The 13,225-nt window shown below is 35.9% G+C and overlaps 1 long non-coding RNA gene across 1 annotated transcript in view; it reads left to right on the top strand.

Moving 5' to 3' along the window:
- LOC134483413 (uncharacterized) overlaps nucleotides 1-13,021 on the top strand; it is a 723,689-nt gene extending 710,668 nt beyond the window's left edge. Inside the window, exons 56-58 of the long non-coding RNA XR_010060293.1 lie at nucleotides 423-453; nucleotides 2,168-2,242; nucleotides 5,586-13,021. This is a non-coding gene — a long non-coding RNA (uncharacterized LOC134483413). The remainder of the gene's footprint in view (nucleotides 1-422; nucleotides 454-2,167; nucleotides 2,243-5,585) is intronic.
- Nucleotides 13,022-13,225: the final 204 nt, after the last annotated feature.

Below are 13,225 nucleotides of genomic sequence, written 5' to 3'. Positions count from 1 at the left end.
AAGCAGTGTCAACTCACCCAGACTCCCCAGAGTTCCCAGAGACTAAGCCAAAAAACAAGGCGCCCTCATGGGCTCATTTGTGGTCTCATGGACATGAGTCTCAGAGATCTGCCTTGTATGTACTTCTTGGGAAAGGATGTGCTAAATCCCGTTGAACTTTGATGCCAAAAGGAAGAGGATGCTGGTGATGTAGGGTTAAGGGGGGAGCACCATCTCAGAGGTGGTGAGGGGATTGTGGGGTGAAGAAATCAGGCAGGGGGAATGGGAAGAAGGGCAACCTTCGGAATGAAAATAAATGATATAGTTTTATAAAAACACTAATTTAAAAGAATGAAAATCATAGTAATCATATGTTTATTTGTATGTTTCATTTTTTCTTTTTTCTTTTTTTGTTTCTATGCTTCCATGGTTCAAACTGCAAGACTTTTCACAAGCTTGGCAATTAATCTACCGGTGAGTAACACTCTTCCTCCAATAATTTAAGGTTCTTTTTGTAAATAAAAGCTTAACTTTCCACCTATATCTTCTTTTTATCATTATGAATGAAAATGTGTTTTAGTACCTCTAAATTCAAATGTGAGTTTTGTCAAATTTGATATATTTTCTCTGACTCTCAATGTCAGTCTAACAAAAATTGAAATTAGAGGTCAAAATTCTTAGAGCAATATCTGGAAATTCACTGAATTCATAAACCAGGTGCTCTAGAGAAGAAGAAATGCCAGGCTATGATTTAAGCAGTGGACAGACTTAGAAATCAGGGTGATTATGGAGCCTATGAAAAAAAAGTCCCAGTCTATATAACTTGGACTGACAACTCAATATCTTTATTTACTATAATCTATGTCCCTGTTTTCTCCAAATAATAGCACAGCTAATGGCCAAGGAGAGAAATTTAGATATCCCCACAATATTGTGAAAAAATTGTCAGTAATTTATTTTGACATTTCTCCCTGTATAGGATGTTTTCCTTTATATGGTCAGTAATTTCCAACCAGAGCTAAAACTTGGAGGACATGGTGTATGTAACCAGGTTTTATAGTTTTTTGTCAGGGCATCAGGCCTTATGTTACAGTCCTTGAACCATTTGCAGTTGAGTTTAGAGTGTTATCAATAAAATTCTAATTTCATTATTTATCTACATATGCAGATTAGTCAGAACCATTTATAACTTTTTTTTAAATTTTGTTCAATGAACAGATGACTGTGTCAGTGTAGGATTATATATGAGTCGTCATTGCTATTCAATTGATCAACATAATAAGTTATTATGTTATATTGTGTAGATTTTGACACTTCAGCAGTACTGTACCATGTCAAATCTAGGCTGTCGATAATTTCTCTTGTTCTATTATTCACAAATTTTTATTTTCATTCTGTTTTTGATTGTTTTTTATTTGTTTGGTTTTAGGTTTAAATTTCTGGTGTTGTTTAATATTTATTTAATTTTTTGGAAGATGAAACTACTTATACCCATATAAAATTACAACTATATTTTTAATTTTGTATGAAAAACTTTCTTCAAGATTATATTGAATATATGAATTAATTTTGGAAGAATAGTCATTTGAAAAATAATAGCTCTGTCATGTCATAAACATGGAGGCACTTTAGATTGTAATTTCTTATTCAATTAACTTTTCTAGTTTCTTATATTGTCCATGTAGTCTTTTGCATTTTAGTTCTCTCTCTCTCTCTCTCTCTCTCTCTCTCTCTCTCTCTTTCTCTCTCTCTCTCTCTCTCTCTCTCTGTGTGTGTGTGTGTGTGTGTGTGTGTGTGTTGGTAATGGCATTGTTTCTATGATATTTTAAGTAGTATTTTTGTTGTATATGAAGTCTATCGAATTTTCTGTGTTAACTTGTTATACTGTCAACTTTGCTGGGTGTATCAGTAGCAACGTTTCTAGTTGAAAATTAAGAAAACTTTATACATAGAAACAAATATTCAAATGAAGATATCTTGACACCTGACTTTCCCATCAATATCACATTTTCTTCACCATTTTTCTTGCAATAAGACTCCTAATAATAAAATAAGTAATGGGGAAAGTGAACATCCTTGTCTTGTTCCAAAGTGTTATCATTAATACATATCTCCAATTACTACAATTTTGGCTCTTGTTATATATTACCTGTCTTAACTCAAAATATGTTCTCTATATCCTTACCAGTGGTCACATTTCCAAAATAATGACACCTGCTCACCCAGCAACTATCAATGTTAATGCCCTACGACTGAACTATAGGTGAGTACACATTTACTGTACTTGTAATTTTAACGGTTTTTCATTTATTATTGACTGACACTGAATACAAGAATCATGTCTAAGCAAACCCTGAGAACAGAACTTATTGCTGGATATAATCAGAAATACATATTTTTTTCTGTGTGAAAATGACCATTTAGAATACCATCAAATAATTTTATGCTAGGATCTACATCTTCTCTTGATATTTGTTTAACAATGTTTGCAGTGACATTCCTGATTTTTTAACGTTTGAAGAAAGCCTCATTTGCAATAAAGAAAGCGGTTGCTTAGTCCTATAGACAGTTTAACTGGTACTGTACTTTTGGCACATTTTACCTCTTATGTCATTATTATAGACTGCAATGTCCATTATGAGGTAAAAAAAATCATTTGTCTCTGATGTTGCTGATAACCTGAATAGTACTTTCATGTAGTATTAAAGGTAGCTAACAGAAAGAATTTTCTAATTAGTTCATGTTTAGTTGTTTCTCAATGTGTGGAATATGAAATATGTGAAACCTTCAACAATGTGATCTTATCTTCAGAGAAGGAGTAGGGAAAACTGAAAGTTCGTAATAGAATAAGGAAGGTCATGTTCCAGCCCACTAAAGCAGCAGGACATTGCAACTTCAGCAATGTGGCTCTGGCTTTAGAGTGAAAAATAGAAAGGAATAGTGGGACAACTGATCCTGGTTAGCTGGGGATAACACATTAGCAGTGATTAAGAATAGTCCAGCATTGCTGAGGGGAAATCTCTTGGGAAGTGTTTTCTGAGGGCACAAAGAAACTGTATTCCAGAGATAGCCAAAGATGTATGTAGTGCTGCAGCTGTACTTGGTAATATGAAAGAGTCACCCGGGTGGTACTGGTTTTGAACGTATGAAGGGGTCATGGAGAACAGCTGAAGCTTTGCACCATAAGAGACCAAAAAAGGCCATTGGTGAAGGTGTAGCTTTAGTTGTAGTTGACAGCCTGGAACTGAAGTTTCAAAAGATTTGAGGCTTAGCACCTCGAAGAGAAGATATGAGAGGCTGTTGGTGAAAACCCTTGAATTTTGGAGGTAACAGTACCATGGGCTGATCATGAAGAACATCTTCTACAGTGTAGTGGATCAATCTGAGCTTAGCGTGCTATAGTGTGCAGACCTACAGAAGTGAGGCCAGCCCTTTGGAGAAGCCTAGAAGATTGTGTGTGGATTCAATATATTGTAACAAATTCTGTAACATTTAAGCTGCCTTGGACACCCCAAGATAATTGAGATACCAGAGCCATAAAATAGCTCATGAACTACTGGGTATAGAATCAACCCAGGAGAAAGAAATGTGTTTCAGACAACAAAGATAGAAAAGGATTTGAAGGTCTGAAGACCACTTTGACATTAGACATGAAGATTATGAATTTGAAGGTTGTCCAGCTGGTTGCCTCTCTTGCTTTGGGAATTATAGGTAAGTAATTGAATGAATGTCAGGAGAGACCTTGAACTTTATACTTTTAACGTTATTGAGACTGATATAAAGTAGGGAAATTTTAAATTTGGTCTAAATGTATTTTGCTTTGTGCTATATTTAGGTATTGCCCACAGAGAATCAAAAGTTTGAATATGTCTATGGGACCAGGGAGTGAAATGTGATGGTTTTTATACTCTCTGGCCCAGTTGTAGCAGTAGGAGAAGGTTTGGTCTTGTTTAGAGTAGATGTGCCACTGATGATGTGGGCTTTAAGACCCTCATCATAGCTTCCTGGAAGGAGGTATTCTGTTAACAGGATACAGATGGAGAGATAGAACTATGAGCTCTGCCTGAAACCAATGAACCAAATATGTAAATGATCAATTTTGTGTCACTAGATGAACAAATTTATATTTGAATATGAAAAGAATAAGTAGGAAAAATCCATGGAAATTCAATATACACAGCATAATGTATTTAGTATTCAGAGAGAAACCATAGCAAGTAAGGCACACAAATGTTTGAGACATACATACTTCAGAGGAAGATATTGAATATTGAGCCATTCTCCTCTGTGTTTGTGTGTGTGTGTGTGTGTGTGTGTGTGTTCTTTCAATTTTGTTCTTTAATCATATCAAGATAGGCCAGCAAGTTGATGAATACAAGCTTCATAGGCAGATTTTTTGATAGAAAAAATTAAAAGAAAATGTGATAGGGAAATCAAAGAAACAACGAAGTAAATTGCCATTAAGAAAATGTATTCTCAGGGCAGTAACTCTTTTTAGTCCTTCTAGATCTCAGACACTTATTTCTTTCTTTCCTTTTAAAGCACAAGCAAAGTGATGCTTGAAGTAGTGATTACCTCTATGCTGACAGTGCCATGTAGCTTTTGATAAACAAGAAGATTAATGGAAACCCCTACGAAAAGTTTTCAGTAGAATGCAGAGGAATAGAGCCTATGAAATGACTGCTGTTTTTAAAGTATTTAATCAGTTTTCTCTAAGCTAGATCCTATCCCTGATTTTTGCAGGGCCCATCTAAGAAATGTTCTCCTTCTGAGTCATAGAAAAAATAATACAGAACCCTGTTCACTGGTACATCACATTATGCACAAATTAACACAGTTTTTAAACATCAAGGAGAATCCTGATACATTGTCTGACTTAAAAATGGATGGAGAGAAATATTTGGCATCAGCACATACAGCATGCAAATTTAAAAGAGTAATTGATTGATTAGACCATTTATTAGACTGTGAGAGTTGCCACATTTACTTTCCTCAGCCACCATGGAACAGTACTTCTGGCAACAGTAATTATGGATACCTTCTTCAGTGATGGTCATTACCACTTCTGATTTGACACAGGAAAATGCTATTTTTCATTAGGGCTGTGCAACTAATTCTGTACAGGGGTATGGTGGGGCTTGGGGTCTCTTTTGAATGATCAGAAGCAGCTTTGCCAGCAGGTAGTGCTTAGCTACTGAATGCAGGTAGTGCTCAGAGTCAGCATGAGACAGGCCCATTCAGCCTTGGGTTTCTTTTGCACATAGAACAAAAATTTTCCTCTTTAATTCAACCACTTCTCTTAAATAACTATTTATCAAAATCATCAACCTGTTGGAAAGCTTAACCAACTCTCTGTTTTGTTGTTGCTTTTGTTGTATTTGTTTTGTGATGTTTTGTTTTTTATTAAAAAATTACATTTTATGTAATTCCCCCAAGGAGGGTCCTGTTGATATTGGCTTTTTAAGATACTGTATTTTTAAAGTGTTTTAAAAAGCAAGGTTCTGGGGTTTTGCAAGTCCTAGAAGAGATAAAATTGATCACCAACCTTTGGTAAAGTACTTCCCTAACATAAACAGCTTTATGTTTGATATTCATCACAATTGCAGGTTAAATTGCACACACAAGGAACAACAGCACAGTGGACATAGAGGCATAAAAATACCAAGCTCAAGGTCATCCAAAGCACTTCTCTCGACAGCCTGTGTTCCTTTCAGAGGAAAGGTAATATGTGCTCTCTGCAATTTTTCACTCGATATATGTAACTTGCGTTTGATTTTACAGGAATCACATTAAAAGTACTGACCTGAGTCTCAGAAGACATTTCTAACTTTTAAACAAAATTTATTCTATGATAGATAATGTAGTTTTAAAATTGTACATTATACATTTTTATTATGGTTTGGTTGTGAGTGGTTTGAATGAGATGTCTCCAATTTCAAGTACTTGATTCCTAGTTCATGGCCATTTGGGAATGATTAGGAGACACTGCTTCGCTAGACAAAAGATATCTTAGGAATAGCTTTCTATATGTAGCAGAGAATAGCCTTGTTAGGGACCAGTGGAAGGGGATGGCCTTGGTCCTCCCAAGGTTGGACTCCCAGTTCAGGGATTATGGGGAAGGCATTAAAGGGGATGGATGGGGGGAATACCCATATGGAGGAGGAGGAGGGGATGGAGCCTTATAGACAGGAAACAGAGAAAGGGAATAACATTTGAAATGTAAGTAACAAGATATTTCTAATTAAACAAAGAAAAGAAAGAAACCAAAAAAAATATATCTCATGATATTTCAAATAGTTCTCCCTGTTTCCTCTCTGGGCTAAAGCTTTACTTCAGGAAACCTTTGCTTGCCACTCAAGATTAAAATCAGAAATACATTTTTGCTGCTACAATTCTAATTTTATTGGTACATTTTTGTTGTTGTTAATAAAGGATGTCAAATGTAACTCTGCAAATAAAGTCAATTCAAACTCTGCCTATGCCTATCCAGTGTTAGATTTAAAGTCATATGTAAAAATGACTGATCTTTCACAAAAATTTTAACTGCAAATGCCATTAATAACCAAAGGCAGATGCATATTTAAAATGAAATAAATAGCATTCAAGGTATAATGACTCACATTTTTAATTATATCATTCAAGAGATAGAAGCAAAGGATTACTAAAAGACTGAGGCCAGCCAGCCCTATAGGATGAGGCTCTCACAATTTCCATAATAAAAACAAGGTATAAACAAAAGAAGAAATTATGTAGATGATGGAGGAGGAGGAGGAGGAGGAGAAAAAGAAGAAGACAAGAAAGAAGGAGTAGGAGAGGAAAAGAAGGACACCAATAATCAGAGACAGTGAAAAGCTAGAGAATATGAGTAAATTTATTAACACATGTAAATTAGAGTTCTGTGTTATAGAAAGGAGTGGTTTTAGGAAAGCTGAAACTATACAAATTAAACTTCTGTCATGAAAAAAGACCAAAAAAATACATATGTACACAATCCTTTATATTCCCAGATGGTGTAGCCTGTATCCTTTGGGTTGATTTTAAGATATATTAATTCCACGATGATACAACTCTTCTAACTGCGCATGTTAATTATCCATTGAATTGATGCTGTATCCGTGTTCTTCATGATACGGACATGGTAAGCTGTACACAGAAATTAATACAAGTTTCTCAGATAACATTATCAATGCAAAAATTAGAAGAAGATCTCAGATTACAATAGCATGATTTAATCCATAGAACATCATAGCAAATAGTACTGTACTCATATCATAGAACTTTTTATTCTTAGATACTATTGAAATGGTTGTTGTCTCTTTCAACTTGATGTGATCTAGAATCACCTGAGAAGGAAGTCATCCTTGAGCAGGGTTAAAATAATTAATTTAATTGAACTAGGAGGACCTGTCCTTGTGGATAGGATCAGTCTGAGTATCCTTACTACTGGCCTCTTCCCTAATAAATAGGCTTTCTGGATTTCAAGCAATAATGCTACAAACCAAAGCCCAAAGACTGATGATTTTACAAATATATCCACAATTAGTAATTAATTATAGATTAAAATGTAATTTATTTTAAAACACAGGGATTTTTTAGGTATTTACAGTGTCTTAACCCCACTTTGATACACAGGATATAGAGAGCTGCACATTTGGGATTCTTTTCTTTTGTTTAGCTTAACCTATATCATCTTGACTTCTGTCTTTATTTTATAAAATATGGAAGACAGGGCAGCCAAGATATAAAAACCATTAACATTAACCTGCTAGGTGCAGCTTAAGAAAAAAAAAAAACCACTCTCCAATCTATTCTACACAGTGTCATCCTGCCCAGAAAGAGCTATTGATGAAAACATTGTCTATAAAAATAATAAAGCAAACAATGACTTCATGAAATTCTTATCCAAATGGATGGAACTAGAAAATATCATCCAGAGTGAGGGAACCCAATCACAAAAGGGCTGACATGATAAGTGGATATTAGCCCAAAAGTTTGGAATATTCAAGATACAATTCACAGACCATATTAACCTCAAGAAGAAGGAAGACCAAATGTGGTTGTTTAGTACTTCTTAGAAGGGAGAACAAAAAACTCAAAGGAGGAAATACAGGGACAAATAGTGAAGCAGAGACTAAAGGAAAGGCCAGCCAGAGACAGATGCACCTGGGGATCTGTCACATATGCAGCCACCAAATCCAGTCACTATTGCTGATCCAAGAAATGTTTGCTGAGGGGAGCCTGATATGGATGTTTCCTGAGAGGCTTTGTCAGAACCTTACTAATACAGATTAAGATGCTTACTGCTTACCATCAGACTGAGCACTAGGGCCTCAAAGAAGAAATCGGAGAAAGGACTGAAGGAGCTGAAGGGGTGTGCAACCCCATAGGAAGAACTACAATATCAACCCACAGGACCACCCAGTGCTCCCAGGTACTAAACCACCAACCAAAGAGTATACATGGGGGAACTCACTGCTCCAGCTGCATATGTAGCATAGGACGGCATTGTCTGGAAACAATAAGAAAAGCCCTTGGTCCTGTGAAGGCTCTTTTCTCCACTCTACAGGAATGCAAGTGTGCTGAGGAAAAATGGGATGATGGGAGCGGCAGCATCCTCATAAAAGCAGGGGTAGGAGGGATGGGAGAGAGGGGAACCTGGAAAGTGGATAACATTTGAAATGTAAATACATAAAATACTCAATAAATATGCAATAAAATGTAACCCTGACCAGGACAGACCCCAAAGTGCAAAATCCGTAGAGAAAATACTCTGAAATAAAGAAGCAAAAATAGTTTAAATGGAAAAGATGAAAGGTTTAAATGTAATAAGGAAAACAAAAGTGCCTTTTGTGAGCATTGAGGTTGATGATACAACAGATGATGTAATAATAATAATAAATCAGTATGTCTAATTGAGGACTTGCTGCCAGGCATCTTGGGACAATTCTGTCAAATACAACACATAGAATTGTGATTTCACTGGCTTTTTCTTCATAGGAATCATTATTTGAAAGGTAGCTTTCAAATGATTTCAGAAGTATGTTTTCATCAAGCTTTAAACTTTGCCAGCAATGGAAGAAGATTCTGAGGGAATGATCTGTCATAGCACTGCCTGTTTAACGGTGATTACCACCATTTCTCAGTATGCCATGTGTTGATACATTACCATACTTATCTCCTCAGTCCTACATTGAAGCAAATTTAGACACAATGATAGCTTCTGAAAGTTCTGCCATGGAATAGGAAGCTGAGTACTTCCACATGCATTAAAAACTATCCTTTTATTTTTGCAAAAGTTTTCCTTCCATGATTTTATAGTGCACAGTGCACATTGTCCAAATTCAAAGCACATTTAGTAATTCTGCATTTATTTCCCTATCCCATGTATGCATGTAAAGGCTATTATTGAATCAATATATTTACATTCATTGGAAAATAATTGAAGTATGAACATTTAAATCAGCAGCTACTTTATATTTTTGTTTGTTCTTTCATTTATATATTTAGCAGACATCTAAATAGCCAATGATTAAAGTTGCATAGAAGATCCTGAGTGATGTTTCTGCTTTTAAAAGCAAGTACCGCAAAAGGATTTCCCAGAACTCATGTCAGGAATTGCAAAACTACATGCAACTGTTGATCTGGAGACATATACAGCATTTGGCACCTATGTACCTCTGCACACCTGTACACATACAGAGAAAGAGAGAGAGAGAGAGAGAGAGAGAGAGAGAGAGAGAGAGAGAGAGAGAGAGAGAGAGAAGAAAACTGAGACCAAGACAGAGACAGAGACAGAGAACAGACAGACAGAGACTGAGTGATAGAGAAAAAGATGGAGACAGACAGAGAAATATACACACATGACCAAATATAATAAAATCTAGCTAAAAAATGGTGTCACATGACATTTTTTCTTGCACTTATGAACCAGAAGCTAGTCAATATCTGAGTTCAAAGCCAGCCCAGTCCACGAAGTGAGTTCCCAGTCCAGCAAATTCTAACCAGTAAGACCTTGATAAAAAAACAAACAAGCAAACAATCAAATATACAAAGATCACCTAGCAACATTTTTAAACATAAAGGTTAAGTTCATCACTGAATGATAAGCCAATGCTTTCATTAAACAACGAATATTATTTTCATGGTAAGAGTTTCATTTACATGAGCACTTAGGAAATTTTAAAAATACACCTGATCAAGTAAAACTGATTAATGAAGAACATATTTAAGGCATCATCTTTTATTTCTACATGATTTCTTCTGATATTACAAGCATCTAGTACTTTTGTACATTCTCTAATTTGAGTCACATTTTTCTAAGGTCCCTTTCTTTCCTTTGTGTAGGGATCTGAAAGCAAATACAAATCAATATTATGAAGTCACCATTGCCCAGTAAGCACCTTGAATTCATCCCTGGACAATTTATACAGGAGTTTACAAAGACCCTTCTCTTTCATACTAACAATATGACAGCTTAAAGCTCATGGCTGCCTGCCTCATGTCATTAGCTTTAGAAAAGATTTTGAATCTCTGTAACCTAGCAACCATGCACACATGCGTGATTGTAGGGCTATTCTAGCTCACTAGCACAGACTGGGGGTTGGGAGTGTGTTAGTTATGTCAGCACACCAGAACCTGCTGAGAGAAGAGGCAACCAAAGATTCCTTTCACATACACCTTAGGAATGATCAGCAAAGGCAGTGCAGCAAACAAGTTCAGCTCCCTCATAGTCCCATAATTTGTTTCATAGATAGACATGATTTTTACACATTGAGTGTTGCAAATTTGTCCGGATTAGAACATTGTGCTATCCATCTCAAGTCTTTGGCTGTAGAAAATCAGATCGCATCAGGACCTGTCTTCTTTTGTCCTGTCTTGTGCTGTGTAGGCTACAGTGCCCCTCCCCTTGAGCTTTCATTCTATCCTGCCACAGTTCAGTTCTCCTACAGCGTAAATATTAACAGATCAAAGAGCTGATTACTCATGTGTGGGAGTAAGGACAGACAGAAAAAAAAGAACATTTATATTGGTATACAAATGTTGCATAAGAACAATATTTCTAAGGGAATTTAAATTAGGTTCTGCCTTGCCTTGCTGGATGTGAGGGGATAAAAGCACTTGAGGGCTTTCTGAACTTTTGTGTTAAACTCCACTTATCAGTAAGTACATATTGTATGTGTTTTTTGTGTCTGAATTACCTCACTCAGAATGATGTTTTCTAGTTCCACCTATTTGCCTGCAAATTTCATGAAGTCAATATTTTTTAATAACTGAGTAGTATTCCATTGTGTAAATGTACCTCATTTTCTCTTTTTTTTAACATTTTTATTGGATGTTTTTGAATTACATTTTAAATGATATCTGCTTTTGTGGATTTCCTATCCATAAGTCCCCTACATTATCCCTCATTCTTCTATGTAGGTGTTCCCCCTCCCATCCACTCACCCCTTACTGTCTCCCCATCAGACATTCCCTGCAATGGGGTGTCCAGCCTATGTGGTTCCAAGCACTTTTCCTCCCATTAGTGCATAACCTGGCCCTTCTCTGCTAATGATAAGGCTGGAGCAATGGGTCAATCCATGTGTACTCTTTGAATGGTGGTTTACTCCCTAGGAGCTCTGGTTGGTTGGTATTGTTGTTCTTATGCAGTGGCAAATCCCTTCAGCTCCTTCATCCTTTCTCTAACTCCTCCAATGGGGAACCAGTTCTCAGTTCAATGTGAGCATTCGCCTCTAAATTTGTCATGCTGTGGCAGAGACTCTTACAAGACAGCTGTATCAGGCTCTTGTCAGCATGCACTTCTTAGAATAAGCAGTTTTGTCTGGATTTTGTTTTGTATATGGGCTGGATCACCAGGTAGGGCAGGCTCTGAATGGCCATTTCTTCTATCTACCATCATTTGTTAAAAATGCTATCCTTTTCCACTGGATGTTTTTAGTTCCTTCATCAAAGATCAAGTAACCATAGGTGTGTTGGTACATTTCTGGGTCTTCAATTCTATTCCATTGATCTATTTGCCTGTCTCTGTACCAATTCCATACAGATTTTTGTCACTATTGGTCTTTAAAACATCTTGAGATCAGGGATGGTGATTCCCCCAGAAGTTTTTTGTTTGTTCTTTTTTTGTTTTTTGTTTTTGTTTGTTTGTTTGTTTGTTTTTTTGTTTTTTTTGTTCTTTTTTTGTTTTTTTTATGTTTGAGGATAGTTTTTGCTATCCTGGGATTTTTATTTTTCCAAATGAATTTGCAAATTGCTCTTTCTAACTCTTCGAAGAATTCATTTGGAAACTTCTTGGGATTGCATTGAATCTACACATTGCTTTTGGCAAGATGGCCATTTTTACAATATTATTCCTGCCAATCCAAGTGCATGTGAGATCTTTCCATCTTCTGGGATCTTCATTGATTTCTTTCTTCATAATCTGGAAGTTCTTCCCATAAAGGTCTTTCACTTGCTTGGTTAGAGTCACACCAAGGTATTTTATATTATTTCTGAAAATGTAAAATGTGTCATATCCCTAATTTCTTTCTCAGTCCATTTATTCTTTGAGTAAAGGAAGGCTACTGATTTGTTTGAGTTAATTTTATTCCAGCCACTTTGCTGAAGTTGGATATCAGGGTTTCTTGTTCTCTTGTGGAACTTTTGGGTCACTTAAGTATACTATCATAGCATCAGAAAATTGTGATATTTTGATTCATCCTTTCCAATATGTATCCATTTGACCTCCTTTTGTTGTAATTGTGTAATTGTGTAATAGTGGCTTCATAGAAGGAATAGGGCAACATTCCTTCTGTTTCTCTTTTGTGGACTAGTTTAGACAGTAGGTATTGTGTTGTCTATGAAGCTCTGATAGAATTCTGCACTACACCCACCTGGTCCTGGACTTTTTTTAGTTGGGAGACTTTTAATAACTGCTTGTATTTCTTTAGGAGTTATGGGACAGTTTCAATGGTTTATTTGGTCCTGATTTTACTTTGATACCTCATATATGTCTAGAAAATTGTCCATATCCTCCAGATTTTCAATTCATGTTGAATATACCTTTTTGTAGTAGAAAGTGATATATATATATATATATATATATATATCACTTTTTGTTTTTATGTCTCCCTTTTCATTTCTGATTTTGTTAATTTGGATACTCTCAATGTGCCCTCTAGTTAGTTTGGCTAATCATTTACCTACCTTGCTGAATTTCTGAAAGAACTAGCTCACAGTTTTGTTCATTCTTTCTATAGTTCTTTTG

Source organism: Rattus norvegicus, chromosome 1 (assembly GCF_036323735.1).
Source record: "Rattus norvegicus strain BN/NHsdMcwi chromosome 1, GRCr8, whole genome shotgun sequence".
Lineage (NCBI taxonomy): Eukaryota > Metazoa > Chordata > Mammalia > Rodentia > Muridae > Rattus > Rattus norvegicus.
This window is presented reverse-complemented; position numbering and strand designations above follow the sequence as displayed.